The 9413-nt window shown below is 45.0% G+C and overlaps 1 pseudogene; it reads right to left on the bottom strand.

The window, feature by feature from the left end:
* Positions 1-5815: 5815 nt before the first annotated feature.
* LOC127344716 (wall-associated receptor kinase 3-like) lies at positions 5816-8534 on the bottom strand (annotated as a pseudogene).
* Between the last annotated feature and the right edge of the window lie 879 nt (positions 8535-9413).

Below are 9413 nucleotides of genomic sequence, written 5' to 3'. Positions count from 1 at the left end.
GCTATGTGTACCCAAGTGAAGATGGAGCAATGCACCATCATATGCCCATTCCACCTGGTTGTGTTCGTGTCGGGGTGGATTAAGTTGTTCCGGGTTTTGAAACAGTGGAGCTTGATATTCCTAGAGGTGAAGATGAGAGGACACTGGCCGATGTCAAGCACGGTTTCGCCCTATGGCCGAAGAAGTACGTCGTCCTTTTGCAAAGGCCACCGACTCCTACACATGAGCAGCAAATGCCATCGACTCCTCCTAGTGGCAGTCCTCGTGAGCAGCCAAGTCCACACCTACCTGAGAGGGACCCCAGCGTGAGTCCACCATCTCGAGATCCTCCGCGTAAGACAGCGTCCGTTAAGCGGAACGGTACGCCGCCCAAGAAGAAATCTAGAACGGAGAAACCACAGCCGCCCATTGAGAAGTTACCTTGGGAAAAAAGTGTCGAGGAAAACAGGGAAGCCGTTGAGGCCGAGGTGAAATTTTTTTTGCACCGAAAGTGCCAGAGATACCTTTCGAGAAGACACTAGATCCGGTGAAAGTTGTGCGTACCGTTGAGAATCTATATGACCCTGTACCATCGCCGTCATCTAACTATAGGCGTTCTATTGAAAGGTCGTATGACAAGATTATCGAGGCGACAAAACCCGTTCAATTGGGTATCAGGGAGATAAAAGGGATACACCAAGTCTACCAGCTCGGACAACAACCCGTTCAATCGGTTGCCCCTCTCAAGGTGTTTGACGGGAAGCCCGTTCAAAGTTCTCGACAAGACACAACCGATTACGCCTTCGCTGAACGAGCATATCAATTTGTTCAAGGGAAAGATTTGGTCGAGAATCTCAGGAAGCTACCAACATGTATGCGTAACTTGCATTCGTGGTACCTTAATGCCTCAAAGGGAGGGATCGAGACTATCATGGTGCGAGTTAGGGAAGAGCACTACTTCCAGGAATACTGTGTGAACGTCGACAAATCTATCATCAGTTTCTATTGTCTGTAAGTGATTTATTTAATTTGAGAAGTCTTTAGCTCAGCTCGTTCATTGTCTGCAGATTATAATCTTTTGTGTGCTATATTATGCAGATCGAAGATGCTCGAATGCAAAAGGGACGAAATCACGGACATTGGGTTCATTGACCCGCACACAATGCATGTTAAAACCATAGAAGATCCCCAAGATCCCCTCTATAACAAGGATACACCGGAGACTTTGCTAAGGTTTTTGAAGCGACAACGTGACAAAAGGCTAATAATTTGGCCTTACAACTTCGAGTGAGTCTTACTGTCTTATAACACATTATATTTTGCTCACCGTATGTCAAAATTTTAACTAATGACTTATATATATGACACTACATATTTAAACGTGCGTAGGTTTCACTTTATTCTTCTCGTCATCAATATGCACATTGGAGAAGTTGAAGTCTTTGACTCACTAAGCAAAAAATCGGAACTATACTTGTCTTGTTATTTAATGCTCAAAAGGTAATTTTAATTCTTATCGGTTTGTTTCGTTAATTTCCTGCTATGAACTAATTGATAACTCTTTTATGCATTTTCTTTTGTCGGGCAGCGTATGAGAAACTTTCATCAAGTAAGATAAGTCCCATGAATGGACACCGAAGCTGCGATGGCGTGCGAAAGTAAGTAGTACTACCTAGGTCCACACACCTTTAATTATCATACTTGACTATTGTTTGATTGAATTATATTCTTGTAAAGAAATGCCCGCAACAACCAGAAGGGACTGATCTCTGTGGATTCTACGTTTGCGAGTACATCCACAAAATTGTCAGCGAGAGAATGAATAATGAAAAAAATAAAGAGGTACGGAAACAATATTCACAAATTTGTTTTCTTATCATAAGTTGTGCTGAGTTTCAGTAATAGTTGTTTTATTGTGGTTTGAATATATATATATACACACACACATAGCTCATGTATTTATTTGTATCTTATTCTTTTATAGTTGGCAAGAAAGCGGAACAAGCTCTCAATCGATGACCGCTTCATAGCAATAGGCGAGGAATTGGCAGGATTTTTCCTTCGGGACGTCATACCACCATTCGCAGAGTTCCACTATGAATGAAGATGTACATGTTACATATATAGTTGACTCGAAGAGTACCACTATGCTACATGTAATAGACATATATATAGTACGCCTCGGAGAGTACCACTATGCATGAAGATCGATCTTCATGCATAATGCTACTTAATTTGCGATCTTATGCAATTACATGTGTGTTATATTATATGCACCAACTTGCTATGCATCATCTTGATCTTCATGTACTACCTAAACCCAAACGCGTTTCTAGTGCATCGACGCGATATGAAACAAACCGATATCCCTAAACCCCTCCAAAAACCCTAAAACTTCAATTCTCTGCCGCGGTAGAGATTCGTGCAAATTCCCTGCCGCGGGTGGGAACCTTTGGTACCGGTTCGTATTACCAACCGGTACCAAAGCTCCTTGACCCTGAGCTCTCCTGGTGGCCCACGTGGAGGCCCCTTTTATACGGTTCGTAAGCAACCGATACGAAAGGGGGGGGGGCTTTAGTGCCAGATATTTTATACCGGTTGCTCAACCGGTATGAATGCCCCTCTAGAACCGGTATTGATGAGAGGTTTTCTACTAGTGGTTTTTGCTTAGTGTGTAAATACAAGCTAATTTAAACTCCCAACTTAGGTTAGGACATGGCCTCCGCTGCGGTAGCGTGCGACTGCGAATAGCCTTTGGCATAAGCTCACGCATTGGACGCTGGCTCGTGATTGGCCTGTGAGCAAACCTTTAGAAGATATGATGGACCGTTAATTGGGTAGCAGGCCTGTTCACGTTGGATCCAGAACAAGAACGATTTGGCGTACGACCAGGCCTTGTTCACATTGGATGGAGACCAAGAACGATTTGCCGAGCGAGGACGTACGACGTACGACCGATCGCCGGTTAATAGTAAAGATAATTTTATCTCAAAAATAGTAAAGATAATTCAAAAGTAGTTTGTCAAAACGTGGATTCAACCAAAGGGCATTGCAGTCTTTTTATCATACAACTCACACAATAAGCTAGAACAGCAAAAGCCAAAAAGAACTGGACTACAATTTCTCAAGAGTTTATTTTCACAGCTGTTTCTATGGACACCTCAAGCTAGGATGGCTTATGCACAAACCGTAGCCCAAAAGAACTGGCTCATAGGCGGCCCGCTGCGCACTGGAGCGTAGCTGGGCCGGCCCAGTTATTTTTCCCGCGTCACGCTTTGAATAGTTGGTTTTGGCTAATCTAACAGCTGTCTACTCGGAGATGGGGGTTTTGATCACCCGGGGACGCCCACGAGAATAACACAATCTTTTTTTAAATCATGGAAACAACACCATCATGTACAGCGCTGACGCGTCACTGGATGGTTCATCTTCCTTTTGCTGTTTATAATGGGAGATTTTATTGAACTTAAATCCTTTGCATAAAAGCGATACAAGCCGTAGGAGTTTACGCCCTATTTTTACATAGCTAAGATGCATACAGAACCAAAAAATAAGAAACTAAAAGAAAAAGTATAATTATGTGTGATTCGATATAAAGTCTAAGGTGGTGGGCTGATTTGGACAAAATTAATCATTTTTTGAAAGTCAGCACGATCTAATTCTATTTCAGAAAAAAATTAGCCCTTTTTTTGGAACTTAAATTAGCCCTTTTTGGTAGCGTCTTTCATTGGGGCGCTACGCTCTTCTATATAGCTCCTTTCCCGGTGGCACTACCCTTCCGGCTAGGTGGTGGACATAGGCCCAGCGGTTACCACGGCAGCTCTAGGAGCTCTAGGAGTAGGACGCACATCATTGAGAAATATGAAGTGTGAGTAGGACGCTACCCTCTAGAAAATGAAAAAGGATCAATCTACTTGCACATCATTGAGAAATATGAAGTGTGAGTACCCTTGCCCTATGCTAGGGCGCTCCACGATACCCACATGGCGCGTGCTCGCTGGTAGGAAAAAAAGGCCACCCCGCGCCGTCCGATCTAGGAACAAGCTACGGGTCGATCTGAGACGTTTATTTGTCGAATGAAACCGCCGACGAAACCCTAGCGTGCCTGCTCGCTCGTCTGCTCGTGCCTCCCCTTCTCCTCCTGAACAGAGAGCTCTCGAGAGGAGAGGCTCAACCCGCGTCGATGGCGCCGCAGATCGACCCCTCCTCCTATGTGCTTCCTCCTCCTCCTCCCTGTCTCTCTTCCTCCTCACCCTCCTCTGTGATTCCCCCTAGGCCTTCCATTCCCTGCAGCCTTCCCTAACCCTAGATCGACGGGACCGCCGCCATCTCATCTTCTCTACCCACATACAGCGGGAGTAGCAGTGATGACCGCCATGACCGCCATCTCCTCTACCCAGGTCTTTACTGTTCAGAGTCCCGCAACTTTTCTGTTAGGGGAAATGCTCACATGTTTCAGGTTGTTAAAATTGCATTTTTGCTTGTTGCGCCGGGTCTCTCTTATACAGCTCTAGAAGGAGATTGCAGTTCAAGAGCTCGTGGGGCAACTAGAAGAGCCCATGGCACATCAGCTGGAAGCAGGCGTTATTCGTTGAACGTTTTTTTTGAAAACATTCGTTGAACGTTATTCGCTGTTAAGACCGCAGTGGGCCGCATGTCCCCAAGGGCAGGTACTTTGGAAGGAAAATCAGCCTTGTCTTGTTAACTGGGCCTTAAACGCCCCACTAAGGCCCATCTGGGTCTGAACATCGATCATCGCCTCCTCCCTCCCCGATGTTTAGTGACCTAAGCGAACCCAGTGCACCGCCGCCCTCTCGCCACCACCGCCGCAACCGTCGCCGCGGACGAGGACCTCGAGCGGATGATCTCGAACCAGATCGCCACCACCAGCGGCTTCCAATTGGGGATCCAGAAGCGGCAGCTCCCTGCAGACGCGAAGCTCGTCGGCTCGTCGCCCAGATGAAGGAGGAGCATGTCAGCACGGCGACGGCTAGGCAGGTCATGTGGAGGGATGCCGGCGGTGATGAAGGATCCGGGCTGAGGGGCCAGGCGGGAGGAAGAAAGTTTCATACCATTACATGACATGTGACACATTGACTGCTTCAGAGGGCTGTAATATATGTTTATCTCCAGAAAAGGTATTTGATTGGTACATGGGCATTCCAGATTCTCATTTACTAGGTCAAGAAATGAGAAAAGGGGAATTTTAACTTTGTCTTTTCAGGAATCAGTTGGAAATGGTGAAGAACACACTCAAGGCACAAAATCAACATGAATCATGACATCGATTACATAGTAAGCCATGTATTGATGTATGTATTTGTTTTCTCCCTGCATCTAAATGAGATTTGGAAAACAAGATGTAAAAAACACTAAAAATAAATAACTTTTTTATATCGTTAAATACCACAGAATTGTTATTATTGGTCAAGTTTAGCTAAACAAATCAAGTTAGTTGAGTTGAAAAAGTTTTAAACTACTATCCCCGTCGCAACTCACAAGTCACAACTGAACCATATCAACCTTATATACCTTTTGAGAGTTAAAAAAAAACTAGCATACCTTTTGGACATGCTTAATAGTTCAGCGAAATTTGAGACTACTTATTTTTTGGAGACTAATGCAATCTTATCAACATTCATATATCTATCATTCTAATACCCGGTGAGTTGTTCACTAACGTTACACTAATGAATAACTACACAAGTATACAAACAAAAAATCTAAGATTTTTATGAACTTAATTTTCTGCACCCCCTTCAACTTGCGAGAATTCTCATCATTCTATCGCAAAAATAGAAGAGCATGGCAACACACGTCATCATGGTCTAGTATATTAATAAAGAGCGAGTTGAATGAATTCTACCAGACAATGACGCTGTACAAAGCATGTCGCGTTTCTTAAAACAGCAAAGTGCAATTGTATGCAAATAGAAAGACTTAACACTACATCAACTTAATTAAACAATTCCCATTCTTGCCGACAGAGCTAACATGAGAGATTGCTGGATGGCAGTAGAATAGTACCCATGGTATTAACCTTGGCTTTGTACTCGTGGTACCTAGACTCCGAAGCAGAGGCTCTTTTTTCCACACTCTTGCAGTCTAGCAAGTCTACCACAGAGCACTCTTCTTCACTCTTCGGGATCAACTACTGAGTGTTGTTTCATTAGCCTTCTCAGTGCTTCAAGTTCAACAGCAACCTCTATCATCCTTGGCCTCTCTTCACCTTTCAGCCTTAAACATCGCAAAGCCAACTGGGCAACAGTTTTAACATGTCTAGCTCCAGCTTCATCGGCTACTTCATGATCCACAATTTCCATCAACCGATTCTCGTGGAATAATATACTGAAATGCAACGCTAGGCTTCTCACCTCATCCATCTTGCCGCAAAATATTGGTTTCTCCCTTGTCAATAGCTCGATAAGTACTACACCGAAGCTGTAAACATCGCTTCTCTCGGTCAGTTGACTTGTCTGGAAGTACTCAGGGTCCATGTACCCCATTGTCCCCTGCACTAAGGTGGTCACATGGGTCTGGTTAAGCGGCATTGGCCTTGAAGCCCCGAAATCCGATACCTTTGCGGTGAAGCTCTCGTCAAGGAGTATATTGGATGACTTGACATCTCTGTGAATGATTGGCGGCTTCGTAGCCATGTGCAAGTATGCAAGTGCTGTGGCAGTTTCTAATGCAATCCTCAGGCGGTCCTCCCATGGCATCGGGACCGAAGTATTGTGAAGATGGTGGAAAAGGGCCCCGTTGGTGATGAACTCATACACCAACAGGGGAACTTCTGACTCGAGACAAACGCCTATTACCTGGACCACGTTCTTGTGGTTCACTTGCGAGAGAATGAGAAAAAAAAAAAAAAAAAAAGAATGAGCATCTCGTTGACGAATTGCTCCACCTGGCTCTCATCAACCCGCTGCGCCTTCTTGATTGCCACGACCATTTGATCGCATAGTACACCTTTGTAGACCGTCCCAAATCCACCTCTACCAGCTATGTTATCATCACTGAATCTGTCGGTTGCCTTTTCGAGCTCACCAGATGTGAATATCCTCAACGGCGCCCTCTGAGAGAACATCTGCTGCTTCAGGAGCATGCCACCATTCTGCAGAAAGTATCTCTGTCTTGTCTTGGCAAGCTTTCTCTTCTTAACAAGCCAGTGGGTCCAGAATCCGAGCATGAGGAGAACAAGCAGCAAAGGTAGGCCTCCACCTGAAAAAGGGCAGTATAAACTTGGACAAATAAGTGCTTTGTTCATGCAGATTGAGCAGATGTAGATATATCAAAATTTAAGATAATTAAATACTAACCTGCTGTAATCAGTAGTTTTGTATCTCTCCTGCACCCATTGCCATGCTTCTTACCATCCCCCATCGTGCCCATCGGGCATACACAGTTAAAATCACCAACTGTGTTGATGCACTTGTGTGTGCAGGGGTACTCCATCTCATCTTTGCATTCGTCAATATCTTGTACACAAAATTGCAAAACAAGATCACAAAGGGAAACCAGAATAAGGCATATATCTATAGAGTTGGTGGCAACCAATGCCTAAGCATGAATCGTAAGCAAACATGAATCTCTCACCTTGGCATCCATCAAGCCCCTGCAAATAAGGGTTCCCACGGAAACCTTCCGAACAGTTGCAGCGGTACCCGGTGTTATTCGCCACCGTGTAACACTCTGTGTTCTCCTTGCACATGTAGGTCTGCGGGGCGTGGCGCGCGTCGGAGCATCTGCCACCGTATATGGACCAGTCGAGCACCATGGGCAGGTTTGTCAGGTTTCGGTCCAAGTCATCTCTGGAGAAGACGTACGAACCTTGGTCCGCGATGAACGCCTTGGTGCACCAAGCGCTGGTATTGTTTCTACTGATGTTGCTCCAAGATCCGGAGGGGGACTGCTGGAGCTGGCTCCGTATGCTGGTGACCTCCAAGTCCAGCGCCTTGAGCTCCTCCGGCACGGAAGCTTGGCAGCAGCCCACACCAGAGCACGCACCAGTTGTGATGCTCCCCTCGGAGGAGCAGAACGACACACACCCTCCGCGGTAACTGTACCCGCTTCGGATCATCGCCATGGCGTCACAGCCAACGACGGTGAACTTGTTGAGTGTGTGGGAGAAGGTGAAAGGGGTGCCCACAAGGTTGAGGAAGTTTGTGGTCACCAGGCCGTTGTTCTGCTGGCACTGGGAGTACACGGTGTCGCCGGTCACACGTAAGTAGCCCTGGTCCAGTGAGATGTTCAGGACTGTGTACAGCTTACTTCCGAGCCATAGCATCGGCCCTGCTGGTTCGCACAATATGGGGAAGCCTAGAGTTCTCACTATGCTCGAGTTGTCGGAGATGGTGAAAGGGTATGGGATGGCAACTGAGCTACCGGGGCATTTGGCAGGATCGGATTGGGGAGAACCCATGAAGAATAGTGAAAGCAAGTAGAGAAGAAGCAGCTGCACAAGATATACTCTGGAGGGTGCTGCTGCACAAGGATTACCTTGTGCGCCGAGCATGTTCATGCCCTTTTGATCAAATAACTGATGCAGCTTCGAGGACAGCTTCAGGGTTGCAGCAAGTAGTTCTCTGAGTATCTCAGAGCAATACTCCAGTTAGGCAATGAAGAGAAAGACGACCGACTGATGTGCAGTCGTTGCAGAGTTATATGGCTTTTCTCTCGTGGGTCGCCATAGGAAAATTGCCTTTCTGGTGCAGAGTTTGCTTGCTTGCTTCGGTCAAATAGTTTGGCCTACCATGGAAATAAATGATTCTCCAATTGAACCACGATGCAGTTTTTTCACGAGCATTTGGACCGTTGGATGTCCCAAAAAGAAAACTCTATGGGACCACAGATTTACCAGTATCGACCAACTCCAACAAATAATACATGTTGGAGAGTAAAAACGTACAGGCTGCTTTTAGATCTAAACTAGCTAGGTGGCACTCGCAAATGCGAGGGCATCATTTCTATTTTCTTAGAAAAATGAGCATTTTGTTGTGTCGTAGGAAATAAATTAATTTATCCAGGCACATAACCCAAGATTTTTTGAAACAGGTTATATTTTAGTGTTGCGGCCTTCCTGATTTAACAAGCCGTCACTGCCATCTTGACTTAACAACATAATTGTCTAGAGCATAGATTTCAAATACCCAGGTGTGGTGCTACCTTGAGTCCATAATTCATGTAAGCTTTTAGAATTAATTCAGATGCACACGGTTTATTATGGCAAAAAAATAGTTTATGCATATGTGATGTATTCATAGTAGTTTTTTTTTTTGCCTACCGATTTATCTTCACTACAGTTTAAAAAATTAAGTTTCCATCACACTCAAATCTATTGGAAATAATTTTTTGTTGGCAAGTTTGTGAGTTTTAAAGTTTTACCTTCTAATGTATAATAATTATGTGGTTTGCTCTTATTTTTGGCACATGGG

This window comes from Lolium perenne, chromosome 1, assembly GCF_019359855.2.
Source record: "Lolium perenne isolate Kyuss_39 chromosome 1, Kyuss_2.0, whole genome shotgun sequence".
Classification (NCBI taxonomy): Eukaryota; Viridiplantae; Streptophyta; class Magnoliopsida; order Poales; family Poaceae; genus Lolium; species Lolium perenne.
Note: the sequence above shows the minus strand (reverse complement) of the source record. Positions and strands in the feature narration are given on the sequence as shown.